This window comes from Equus przewalskii, chromosome 14, assembly GCF_037783145.1.
Source record: "Equus przewalskii isolate Varuska chromosome 14, EquPr2, whole genome shotgun sequence".
Taxonomy (NCBI): domain Eukaryota; kingdom Metazoa; phylum Chordata; class Mammalia; order Perissodactyla; family Equidae; genus Equus; species Equus przewalskii.
Genome location: NC_091844.1, coordinates 38,087,443 through 38,101,779, shown reverse-complemented (window position 1 = coordinate 38,101,779; position 14,337 = coordinate 38,087,443). Strand labels below are relative to the sequence as shown.

At 36.3% G+C, this 14,337-nt stretch overlaps 1 protein-coding gene across 45 annotated transcripts in view; it reads left to right on the top strand.

Moving 5' to 3' along the window:
• EHBP1 (EH domain binding protein 1) overlaps positions 1-14,337 on the top strand; it is a 479,572-nt gene that overhangs the window by 338,116 nt on the left and 127,119 nt on the right. The window lies entirely within an intron of this gene.

The following is a 14,337-nucleotide window of genomic DNA, read 5'->3' as shown; positions in this document are numbered from 1 at the left end:
ATATGGATGGCAATAAATTATAGATTTGAGCTATGTTTAGAATAGATTAAAAGGCCAGTGGCATATTGCATTATAGCTGTAGTTCATAATCAGTATCTGTTAAAAAGAGTTTTGAGACGGAACCAAATCCGTCTCTTTTGCTGCTTATTGGAACGGGGAACTTATTTTTTAACTTGAATTCAGCAATTTAGTTTCATTGGCAGATTTTGAGAATTAAAAAAATTAGAGATGCCTTTTTATGGAGAAACAACAACAAAAAACAGGCTACTTTTGCCAAACACTAATGGTGATAATAGGCTTAGAGTAGCTCCTCTGAGTTAATTCATGCTTATGAAGGTAGGCATGATTAGTAATATGAACACTCGACACTTGGTTTATGAAAAAAGAAACGGTGGTGTACTACCAAGAATCAAGATCATTATTGTAATTGTTACAATGTTTAGCAAATATGGTATTAACACATATGACACACTTCAGGGTTGGAGGCTTACGTGCAGTATATCAGGTACTTCCGAGACAGTGCAAGCAGAGTAGTTACATGTTCCACAACAGCATTTTCTCAGCCATGTTTAGCAGTGTGCTTTGCCATCGCTCCTCCATGTGTTGAATTCAGGGTGACCTTTGCATGAATAAAGTCAAATAGGATTAAGGCAGGAATTTTCAACAATAGAAAAGAGCAACAGATGCAGCCGACTTTGAACGTGGGAGGATTGTTGATGCACTGCTGCCTAAAGGGAGCGTCTACAGTAGGGCGAAAGAGGAAGGAGAAAGGAAAGATAAGTTTACAAAACATCAAAAGTATAGAAGAGGAGTAAAAACAGTCCAAAACGTTTCTTCAGGTTTTTTAACTGTGATGAAATTGTCTTGCAGTTTTAAAATCACTGTCCTTTAAATAAACTGTTTCTGTAACTTTTTTCCTTTTATATTACAAAGACATAGTTTAAAATATATATATACATACACTTTCAAAAATATGGGTGGAAAATGGACATGGTTAGGAAAATCAAAATTGCTACTAAGTGATGTTTTTGAAGGCTACTTCTTTCATCTTATTCCATTTTGGGCTGTAGCAGTGTAAAACTGTGACTGTTGCACACAAATTATTAGGTTCTAAACATAAAGTGACAAAAGAGAAGACTTGAAAATAATCACTTGTATAGCAAGACCATAGTTAATTTCTGACTGGTATATGTGAAACATTTTTAAACAATTGTTACATATAAATCACTTTATTTCATCTTGTTTGGCTTTCTTTCATGTAAAAATGGAGTTGGTTTATTTTTAGAAGATTCTCTGCAGATGACTTAATTTAAAACAAAAATCTAATGCTTGGTGTCTGTTATATGCTAAATGTACATCCTGGAAGAACTGACCGTTTTGACATCAGTGTCTTCTGGTTCCTGATAATATTAGTCCCCTAAGTAAGCTATTGTAGTTTGTGTTAATGAGTAATCTTTGAACTGTAAAAAAGAACCAAAATGAATAAAAAAGCATTTAAAACAAAGAGTTAATTTTATGCTTAAACTATTAATAACAAAGTTCTTTAGAGGGCTTAGTAGGAAAGTTTATGAGGAAAATAAACAATGAAATGATTATATCTAGTTCATTAAAATTACATACTAAGTCTTAAAGGAACATTATATATAAATACTTAAACTGCTGAAACTTTAATGTAGAATTCTTAGAATAAACTTCTATCGGTATGAATCTTATAATAGTTACCTCTCATAATGCCTATAGTCCTAGTTTAAAAGTATGTGAAGGAATAAATGCATATAAGAGGATAGGAATAGAGATATTAGTAAGTGATTAAAAATAAGTGATTAAATATTTTGGATAAGGAAGGAAAACCTAAACATATTATTGAGTCAAAAGATTTATTCCCCTATCCACAACTAGAAGGACCTGCAACTAAGATATACAACTATGTACCGGGGGGGGGGGGGGGTTGGGAAATAAAGTAGAAAAAAAAAAAGGAAGATTGGCAACAGTTGTTAGCCTAGGTGCCAATCTTTGAAAAAAAAAAAATTTATTCCCATAAAGGAGAAAAATGCATCCATACTTTCTACATCTAATACAAGGTTTTTAAATAGGTTCCCATCCCAATCTGTGATTTAACAGTGATCATTTAAAACTTGATAACACATTCTCGTCCTTCTACCACCACCACCACCACTACCAAATCTAAAAGTAATCACTTATTTTTCTAATTTATTTTTTGGTTTCTTTTTGCTATTTGAATTACAAGCAGTATGAAGGCTTATAGGGGAAATAATACATTTACAGTGAATACCATAAAATAGGATAGAGAGGGTAAATTACCAAGAGGAACTGTGATATATGGAATGTGGTATGGAATTTGGGAGGAAGGAAAGAGAAGGAAGGTTTTTATGGAGGAAATGACATTTGAACCTCTATCTTACTGGTTTGGTTGAATTGAGACATGGAAATGGGGGGAGGGACATTTTAAGCAGGTGAAATGTTATGAGCTCTCCTGCACATGAACTCTGTGCAGTGGTCTTTCTTTTCCAAATATTTACAGTTCCTTTCACATGCCTTGTCTTCCATTCCTTTACGACTGCACATGTAGGCCTTCTACCTAGAGTTTCCAGGGGACACACTCCAATGCATCTCTTCAGATCTAACTCAAGTGTCTCCTTCTGTGTGAGGATCTCTCCTGAGCCGCCAAAGCAGAGACCATCACTCCATCTTTTGTGTTGCTTGTTCATTTCCCATACCTGTCTATGTCACACTTGTTCATTTGTATATCTTCTCTACAAGACTGAGCTCCTAAATTCATACAACAGATTCCTGGAGTCCTACTCTATGCCAGGCAATGTGGATAGAGTAGTGAACAAGACAAAGCCCTGCCCTTGGGAGCTCACAAATAATTAAAGAATATAATTTCATGTTTTATAAGAAAATAAAGATAAGAGGTTAAAGAGTGATAGAAAGATGGTATTTTAAATAAGTGGTCATGAAAGTTCTTTCTGTTTAGCATCTTTCCATGAGTTTATTTGACATCTTATGTTCTCTAAGGTGAAATGTCTAGTAATGTATTTTGCCCATTTTCACATTGAATTGTTTGGTCTTTTCCCTTTTTTTTCTTTTTGTTTTTTGAGGAAGATTAGCCCTGAGCTAACAGCTGCCAATCCTCCTCTTTTTGCTGAGGAAGACTGGCCCTGAGCTAACATCTGTGCCCATCTTCCTCTACTTCATATGTGAGACGCCTACCACGGCATGGCTTGCCAAGCGGCACCATGTCCGCACCCAGGATCCCTACCAGCAAATCCTGGGCCACCGAAGTGGAACGTGCGCACTTAACCACTGCGCCGCTGCGCCGGCCCCTGGTCTTTTTCTTTTGAGCTTTGAGAGTTAGATACCAGTCTGTTATGGGCTGAATTGTGTTCCCCTAAAATTCATGTATTGAAGCCCTAACGCCCAATACCTCAGAATGTGACTGTATTTGGAGGTAGGGCCTTTAACGAGGTTATTAAGGTTAAAGGAAGTCATATGGACCTTTAATGAGATTATTAAGATTAAATGAAGTCATATTGGGTGGGCCCTAATCTAATCGGACTGGTGTCCTTATAAGAAGAAATTTAGATACACAAAGAGACACTGGACATGTGTGTACACAGAGGAAAGACCATGAGGACACAGCAGGAAGGCAGCCATCTGTAAGCCAAGGAGAGAGGCCTCAGGAGAAACCAAACCTGCCAACTCCTTGATCTTTGACTTCTAGCCTCCAGAACTGTGAGAAAATAGATTTGTTGTTTAAGCCACCCAACCTGTGGTATCTTGTTGTGGCAGCCTTGGCAAACTAATATACTAGTTGCCTTAGTCTTTTCATTCTGCTGTGACAAAGAACCAGAGACTGGGTACCATAGACTGATGACTTATAAACAGAAATTTATTTCTCACACTTCTGGAGGCTGGAAGTCTGAGATCAGGATGCCAGCATAATCAGGTTTCCTTTTTCCTTTTCCATTAAGATGTCTTTTATTTCTTTTTCATGTTTAATTCTCTGGTTAGGACTTCTGGTACTATGTTGAATAGATGTAGTGAGAGTGGGTATCATTGTCTTGTTCCTGATCTTAGAGGAAAAGCTGTCAGTTTTTCACCATGGGCTATGATATGATGTGGGCTTTTCATATTTGTATAGTATTTTTAGTGGTTGCTCTAGGTTTCACGTTATATATGCATAACATCACAGTTCACTGGTATTGTCATTTTACCAGTTGAAGTATAGAAATCTTGGCTCTGTTATGGCTCTTTACCTTCTCCCATTTGTAATATAATTGTGTTAAGTATTTCCTCTAGATACATTTAGAATCACTTTTGTGTTATAATATTTGCTTCAACCTCAAGCATAATTTAGAAAACTCAAGAGGAGAAGTATAGCCTGTTGTATATATCCATATTTTTGCTGACTGTGTTTTCTCTTTCTTTCTGATTTTCCAAGATTCTTTTATCATTTCAGTTTAGAAAACTTCCTTTAGCTATTTTTTAGGGTGATTCTGCTGCCAGCACATTCTCTTAGTTTTCTTTCATTTGGGGATGTCTTGTTTCCCTTTTGTTCCTGAAGGATATTTTTGCTTGATATAAGATTCTGGGTTGACTGTTCTTTTTTTTTAGCCCTTGAAAAATGAAAAACCTTGTTTTTGCTGGCTTTTTGGGGGACACAGCTCCATCAGGGAAATAGGAGGTACTGCCTCATTACTGCCAGGTAGACATGAAAGTCCAGGTTCCTCACTTGGCATTCATTGACATTGCAGGAGAGGAGACTGCATTACTACTGGGTAGGATGGGAGTTACTACTTCCCACTAGGCCACCACTGATACTTTAGCTGGGAGGGGTGGGAGTGCCTCACTACTGCTCCCTGCATTGCCCCCACTGACACAGTAAGGACATGTTGGCCTCGTTACCCCTGGATGGTGGTGAAAGTACTGACTCCCCACTAAGGGTTCCCTGACACAACCCCAGGAGAGAGGGGAAGGGATATCTTCATATTGCTGGGTGAGGTAGAAGTCCAGGCTCTCCATGTGGTCTCTACTGACACGTGTTTATACTATATTTGTAAGCGTCATGATTTTACCTCTTATGAAAATTATCTTTTTAAAAATTACTTTATTGGGGTTGGCCCAGTGACATAGTGGTTAAGTTCACTCACTCTGCTTCAGCAGCCCACGGTTCGTGGGTTTAGATCCCTGGTGTGGACCTACACCCCACTCATCAAGTCATGCTGTGGCAGCATGGCACATATAAAATAGAGGAAGATTGGTACAGATGTTAGTTCAGGCCAATCTTCCTTACAAAATAAATAAATAAATAAATTTACTTTATTGAATATGATTTACAAAAAGCTGTACATATTTAATGCATATAATTTGATGAGTTGAAAATTTTCTTTTATCACAGTTAAAAATCAATCAATGTAATTCATGGTATTAAAGATTTAAAAAGAAAAATAGTATGTGATCACCTCTATAGATGCAGAGAAAGCATTTGACAAAATCCAATTGAGTTTGATTTTTAAAGAATCACCTCTCAAAAGTAGCTTTGGAAAGTTGCATAGAGCTTCTGTGGAAATTGGGCTAAGAAAAAAATATGTTTTAAGGATGTTTTTGTGCCTTAAACCATCAGGTTAAATAAAATCTTTAACCACTTAAGTTCCTTTGCAGCAAGTGGTATACACTCCATAAGAAAGGGACTTGTTTTGCTTGCCTTTATATTGCCAATCCTAACATGTAATGAATGTTCAGTAAATTTTTATTGTATGAAAAAATGTACTACGTTGTTGCTTGGGGCATTTTTGGTAAAATTAGACAGAATAGTTGAGGGGTTTTACCCAGTTTTACCTTAAATGTCCTTATGGAACAAGTCATTACATTTCTTTGGCTCGGTTCCATCTCTTTTCATCATTAAAAGGCACGCCAGGTTTTAAGGTACAAGCTAAAATAGTGTAGGGTCCTCTTGTGAGATATTAACTGGGAAAATAGTCTTTCCATGGCTTAAAACAGGTTCTCGGTATTGCTTGTTGCCTTGCACTTAATAGGTGCTTAGAGCATTTTAATTGAATAAGTGAACCTTAATTCACTCCTCTTGTTTGTTTGTTTTACAAATGATAAAACCAAAAACCAGAATGGATGTTATTAAGGCTAATATCACACAACCCTTTAAACTTCAGACTGTGAACTAGCATTCGGGTCCCTGGCTCTAGTAGTGTTCTTTCTAGGTAGTATTTCAGTTCTGAGTCAGCTTCAGAGAAAGTGAATTATCAGGGTACTGAATCTTCCCTAAGATCGTTAACACCCTGTGATCACACCACAAAAGTGACTTGTATATTCTGCCTTGAATCACACTGCCAACACAGACTATGACTTTTAATAAGTAGAGCAGGTTGTTTAACCTCTCTATTCCTTAGTGTGCTTGTCTCTAAAATAGGGATAATAGTGCTTATCTCATAGAGCTGTTGTGAGGATTAAATATGTTAATATATGTAAGTACTCAAAATATTGCCTGGCACATAGTAAATTCTCTAAGTGCTAGCTGCTACTTATTGTTGTTCTTCTTGTTGTTATTAATGCATTTGTCCTAAAATCTGGCCAAAAAGAGAAAGGCATTAGGCCATTTTCTTAGAGTTTGTTTCTTTCTTAATTTTTTCTTCCTTCCTTAGCAACTTTCATATCCTTGGAGTGCAGGTGTGAAGGGTTAGTAAGGATTGAAAAAGAGGAAAAGTTCATGATTCTTGTCATTGATTGATTTGTCTGTTTCCAGAGTACTCTTTTTTTTTTTTTTAAAGATTGGCCCCTGAGCTAACAGCTGTTGCCAATCTTTTTTTTTTCTGCTTTTTCTCCCCAAGTTCCCCTGGTACATAGCTGTGTTTTAGTCCTTCTAGTTGTGTCATGTGGGACACTGCCTCAGCGTGGCCTGATGAGCGGTGCCATGTCCACGCCCAGGATCTGAACCAGCAAAACTCTGGGCTGCTGAAATGGAGCGCACGCACTTAACCACTTGGCCGTGGGGCAAGCCCCTCCAGAGTACTCTTGAACTGAGGTATCTCACATGTATGTGTATTGAGGAAGAGAGGTAACGATCTTCTAATACTTATGGAGACTTTTCAACAAAAGTAACGTTTTTTAAAGTTTCTTAAAATTATATCACACATGAAACATATATAAATGTACTTTCTGGAAAAAAGTATCAAGATTTTAAAAATTGTTTTATTCTACAAGGCACCTAGGTTTTTTAATAATGTACTTGGTCAGATCAAAGCTGTAAATGGTTGAAAATCACTGAGATAGACTATCTATATGTTGAAGGATTTGGAGGACAAAGAGACCATCTCTACTTCATGAGTTGTATGATGTTAGATTAACTTTTAGAGGGTCCCATTAAATCCTGTGTTTTGTTTTGTTTTGCTTTGTTTTCTTCCTTGTCTGGACAGAGCAGTTATTTTAGTTGTTACTGAGGAAGCTGGCCACAAATTACACACGAATGGAATAATTAACAATTAAAAGGAGTTCTTATTCTCTCTGGTACCTACCCACAGTGTTCCTAAAGGAAGAGAGATTGCCAGAAGGCAGTGGGGGTCTTTTCCACACTGTAGACCAAGCACACAGGTTCCATAGGACCTCCAAGTCTGCTTGCTTGTTGATTTATAAATAATAAAGTAGGAAAGGAACCATAAATGGAAATCATTTTTCAATACTATTCAGCATCTATTAATTGTGTATACATTATCTACTTGCTATACTGTATCACCATCTAATTCCTTGCAAGCTTTTAAGATTTAACTTAAGTACAAAAGTCTTGAAGATTTACAGTAAAAAGCTATTCAGAGTAGTCAGTAGAAATTAAATTGCCATTGATTTCTAGTAGTATTTACTATGTAATGGTGTAAATCCACAACTATCCATATTTCTAATTTGAATATGTAAAAAATAGGTATTGTGAGGAATTCCCACTCTTAATCCTTGATGAGATTGTTTCCCACAAAAAATCCTTTTTGCTAGCTGTTCTCAAAGTGTGGTCTGTGGAAGTCCATGAGATAGTTTGATAGGTTTGTGAAGTCAAGGACATTTTCATAATAATACTAAGATGTTGTGTAATTTTTTTCACTGTGTTGACATTTACACAGATTGGGCAAAAGCAATGTTGGGTAAAACCTGCTGGCACCAACGTATGAATCAAGCAGTGGCACCACACTGTTAGTAGTAGTCCTTGTATGCTTCTTGGCCACGCACTCAGTTTCACTTAAGAATGCCTTTTAGAGGGGCCCGGCCCCATGGCCGAGTGGTTAAGTTCACCTGCTCTGCCTCGGTGGCCCAGAGTTTTGCCAGTTCAGATCCTGGGTGCAGACATGACACCACTCATCAAGCCGTGCGTAGGCAGCGTCCCACAACCAGAAGGACCCACAACTGGAACATACAACTGTGTACTGGGGGGGCTTTGGGGAGGAGAAGAAGAAGGGGGAAAAAAAAGATTGGCAACAGACGTTAGCTGAGGTGCCAATCTAAAAAAAAGAAAGAAGAATGCGTTTATAAAGCAATAAAAAGTATTAATTTTATTGTCTTGATCTTTAGAGTACACATTCTTCCAATATCCTGTGTGACAAAATGGGAGGTATGCATAAAACCCTTCGGCTGCACATCGAAGCACTATCGTTACTTCAAGGGAAAGCACTTGCGCTGTTGTTTGAGTTGTAGGCTTGGTTAGGGGCCTGGATCAGGGAACACCATTTTTACTGGAAAGAGTGACTGACAAACTGTGGTTATTTAGACTTGGCTGTTACATAGATATTTTCTCGAAAAGGAACAAAATAAGCCTGTTTTTTCAAGGGAAACAATTGACAGTCTTTGTTGCCAATGATAAAATTAGAGCCTTCAAGGAAAAATTAGAATTTTGGAAAACTCCTGTCTGCCACTTTGAGGTTGAGATCTTTCTGGTACTTAAAAGACTTTTCTGAAGAGATTGGTGGTGATATTAAGATATGTTATTTTTTAATATTATACGATGAAATGTCTCATTTGGAAGATCACTGTAATCCAGACAATCAGTATTTTCCAAATGACCAATGGATGATGTTGGAAATTATGCATAGATAAAAATTCCTTTCAAAGTGCAAGATAGACCAATGGATTTTAGTATAACAGAGTTTGAAAAGTTCATCAATATGGTTTCAGATTCTACATATCAACTAACCTTTAAGGAACACCACTTGTGGGTTTTTATGTAGTATCAAAGAAGAATATCCTTTTAAACTTCCCTTTCCAGCCATATATCTGTGCTGGATATTCTTCATTTACTTCAACCAAAACGGTATATCACAACAGATTGAAAACAGGAGCAGAAATGAGAATCTAGCTGTTTTCTATTAAACCAGACATTAAAGAGATTTGCAAGATTGTGAAAGTGTCACTCTTCTCACAGTTTTTCTTTGGAAAATGTAGTTTTCTTAGAGATATATTAACATGTAAAGTTTATTGTTTTAAAAAGAATTAATAAATATTTTTAATTTTCTGCTTTAATTTCTAATACAGTAAATATTGGTAGATATGCCCACATAAACAAAAGCTCTTTGGGAGTCCACAATAATTTTTAAAAGTGTAAAGGAGTCCTAAAGCCAAAAACTTCAGGAACTACTGCTCTCTACTATCTCTGTATCTCTCCTTGGCCTCTGACTTTAGTGCCAGGTCTGAGACTTTTAGGAGCCTTAGACCTGTCTTTGTTTCTGATTTTGCCTTGGAAATGATACAGATTAAACCAGACATTCATTTGGGTAGGCCTTAGAACTTTCAGATTTTCTGTATTTGCGTAGAGACTTTGGTGAAGACCAGCTCATCCTTCAGATGTCTAGCACAAATGACACTTGTAAGGGATTTGTTGACATCACTTTCTACTCTGTGATTCCATAGCACTGTATAGGAACCTATTTTATCATTCTCTTCACATTATGTCATAATAGTTGTTTATGCCTTTCTACTCAGTTATGAATTCTTCAGTGGCCAAGGACCATTTCTTACCTTTGCATCCTTTGCACCTTTCATAGGAAGAATGCAATGAATTCTATAAAGATTTGTTGATGATTTACTGACCTGTTAGAATCTGTGTCAAGGGACAGTTTTGTTGATTAAACAAAAGGGTCGGGGGGGTATTACGATAGGAATTAAGATAGGTCTTTCTGAGATTGCTCCATAACAAATTCATTATAATGAAGCTCAGCATACAAACATGCAGCATCTGTTAACTCATGGAATTTTTCATATAAAAATTTGGCTATTTGACTATTATTTCTTCTTTAAACAATTGGCATATTCTTTTTTTTTTTAAGATTTTATTTTTCCTTTTTCTCCCCAAAGCCCCCCAGTACATAGTTGTATACTTTTTTTTAGTTGTGGGTCCTTCTAGTTGTGGCATGTGGGACGCTGCCCCAGCATGGCTTGATGAGCAGTGCCATGTCCATGCCCAGGATCCAAACCAGCAAAATCCCAGGCCGCCGAAGCGGAGCGAGCCAACTTAACTACTCGACCACAGGGCTGGCCCCCATGGCATATTCTTGCTATAGTTTAATTGTATGTATGTTTAATACAGCTTGGCAAATAAAATAAAAATACTTTTATTCCATGAAAATATTCTCCGTCTTGAAATTTATGACCATAAATATCATTTATAGTCATACTGTTCATGCATTGTTTGCTTTTGGGCAGGTCCCTTAGCCTGTCTGAGGCTTGTCACTAAAATGTGAATAATAATAAGTCACAGGATTATTGTAGGTATTTTTATTAGACATATCTAACCGTTTGTATTATTTGAAACAGTGGCTTCCAAAATGAGACGTGTAACTCCCCATAGAGTGCTCAGGACAATCCAGTGGGTATAGGAAGAATATATTTAAACTTGCATCTACATGTTTTAATCTAAAATTAAGAAATAAATTAAGCTTTACTGATATTTAATATGCAGCTTAACATGGGTACCTTCCCTCAGTGTAGATATCTACATTTTAGAGGGTCATGTGTCAGGTAGAGGATGAAAAGTATCCTATGGGAAAGGGAGTATGAAGATGAGAGGAAGCTTCCTTCACATCTATCCTTTTTGTCAGGAAAGCATAAGCTTCCACTTATTTTCATTGGATTTTCATACTTCTGTAAACTTCCATTCATATTACATTTGCCAGACTGTCACATGGCTATACTTTGCTACAAGGTAAGTTAGGAAAAGTGAGCATAGGCTTTTCCAGGTTCCTTGGAAGAAGCAAACATGAGAATAGAATGGATATTGGTTAGCTATCCTATGGTGTCTGCTACAGAAATATTTTCGTATTATTTTGTTGCTAAAAATAACAGCTGTGTCACCTATGTATCATATCAATATACTTTAAGACTCTCATATCAATATGCTTTAAGAACCTGAAAACAGAATTTTCTGACCTGTTTTAGAGTCCAAATAAAAATTATTAGTGGGCCAGCCCCGGTGGCCTAGTGGTTAAGCTCGGCATGCTCTGCTTCAGTGGTCCTGGTTCACTTCCCAGGCACAGACCTACACCACTGATCTGTCAGGAGCCATGCTGTGGCAGCAGCTCACATGCAAAAACAGGAAAATGGGCAGTTGTTGTTAGCTCAGGTTGAATCTTCCTCAGCGAAAAATAAAAAAGATAAATTAGTGGGGTTTTAACTGCAACTAATTGACATCAAAGAATAGAAACGAGGTGAGTATCAACAAAAATGTTTTGCATAATTGGTAGATGGGATTGAAAAATGAGTATCCTGATTTAGTAAGCCCAGCCAATGATGTAGTTTTTGCATGTAGATATGTGTATCTTTATGATGTATCTTTTTCAGCTATGACAGCCATTCAAACCAGATAGCAACATGTATACTTTAGAGCTAAATTAAATTATTAAACCAAGATTTTCAAAAATACTTAAGCCTTTTCTATCACATTGTTCTTTTTTACAATGAGAGAAAAAGCAGTTTTTATACCATTAATAAGTTAAATAAAATATTTTAATTTCTAATTTCATCTTTATTTTCTCTTTTTAGAGTTCCACTTGTGGTATATGTTTTATAATATACAGAAGTACATGTGTATAATACGTAAATAAATGTATACTTATGAGAATATGTTTCTACTTTTTTCTGATATTGGTAGGTGATAAAAGTTGGAGACCACTAGCCTACGTAATATTACTGAAATGTACGTTTATTTCTTCTGCAAAGTTTGTGTCCAGGTATTCGGTGTAGAAAATTATTTTTAAAAAGAAAATATTTTTCACTCTCAGCAGCTGACACATTTCAGCTACTCTGACTTCATGTCAGTAATCAGCATTTCCAGTTCTGTTTTGAGCACCCCATCTAGTTGTGGTCATCATGGTTTAGTGGTTATGGTTCTTCTGAGACCCATATAGAATGTCAAATTTATTTAATTCTTTTAAACCATTTTTTTTAATTAACTCACATTCTGATCCAATTGTAATCCATTTGTTAAATTACTATACTTAACCAATTGAAAGCATGGGAGACTACTTTGTGATTTTTTTTCTTGTGATTTTCAGTGGAATTTTTCAATCATAACAAAAAGTAAAAGAATTATTTACAGTTAATGCCTACATGCCCATCTTTCAGCTTTTGATAAAACAAGTATAATTGAAGCTTCCTGTGTAACCATAGTTACATTTTAAAGTGTATTGAAAATTAAATAATATAATTCCATTTTAAATTTGAAACACTAGAGTGTTCTGAGTACATTATTCATTTGCTTTTTGAATACTCTCTCCTGATTAATACCTCTTAGGAAAAATATAGAGTTAGAGAACTCAGAAAGACAAAGTTTATATATTCTATGGTTAATTCTGCTTTCTATTTCACTCCTCAACTGATGGTAAGAATAGTGGGTGGATATGATACCTGGTGGAAATAGTATTCTACCTGTGCTGTAATCAGTAGTAATTAACCCAATTCTTTTCTCTTGGTGAGAGATACCAAATTTGGATGATCACAGAGCTTCAAGCTGTATTCCACTCCTTGGTACACTTTCTGGTGAGGAGGGAAAAGTGACTGGATGCTATCCTACTTCAAATGCTGAACGATGTCTGCATTCTCCCCTCTGGAAACTCACCAGCTGTACTTCCATATTAACATTTCTCCAAAATCACGCCCTTCCCATTTATTTTTGGCTACATCTGTTGTGATAAGGATGACAAAAAACACATCTTAAGATATAAGATACACTTTCAAAGACAAATAACCAAATAATCAGTATATTCAATTATAATGGTAAGAGAGTAGCCAGATGATCTTTTAAAAGGCCCGTCTCACTAGTGAATCTATGAAAACAATGTTATTATATCTCGTATTGATGTTTTGCGTGTTTTTCACTAAAGACAACAAAGGTCTTTGGAGTTATTCAGGAGTTTAAAATGTTTAAATGAGAAACCACAAAAAAATGCTGCTTGATGTTATGTATCCCCCAAGATGTAGTTAACGCCCACTCGAGGCATGCTTAGACTTGGTTGGTAATTACAATTGAGCTGTAAAATATTTTGACAGTTTCCAACTGTTGTATACTTGTTAGTCATTTGGTGGCAAATGCAATTTGGTGAGGTTTTTTGGTGGGGCATGTTTAATTAGGAATCTTTCAATTAAGTAGTGTGCCACACTAAGCATTAATACAAAGTTTTGCAGCTATGAGCTACTTTTACTTTTTACCCAAGGCAAGTAAATGTGTTTTGTTAAACACACTGCAGTGTAAGTGAAGCTTGCCATGCTTTTATGCCTCTCCTTTTCTTTACAAGCTTTTACTTGTTGTATAGTAAAACGTAACCACCCAGTATGTAATTTTTGCCTGAACGTTGTATGTGATTTTCCTAGGTAAATGAATTCCATGGCAAATAAATCAAATTGCTCATGATAATTACAGGACCAGAAAAGAGAGTGGGATAGATTTTTGTTGAACATTTTTGTCCCCTCTTTATAACAACAGAACTCCAAATAATAAGCTAATTTGGGCAATATGACAATTCCTAGAAAGAAAGGGTGAAACCTTTAAAGCAAGGTAGTTTGCCTGTTGAGATTGAAGAGTGTAGCTGAAGCATTTAGAAATCTTTCTGTTAAACATACAGCTAATAGGTAAATTATTATTTCTAAAATTATAGAGCCAAATGATAGTGGAAAAAGTTCAAGCCCTTAATCAGTATAGCCGAGAGTAAAACAGTGGAAAGCTCATACTCGAGTCACTTGAAAAACCTATTATTTAGAAGTTGTAATTGGGGTGGGCCCCATGGTGTAGTGGTTAAGCTTGGTGTGCTTCAGTGTCCCAGGTTCGTGGGTTTG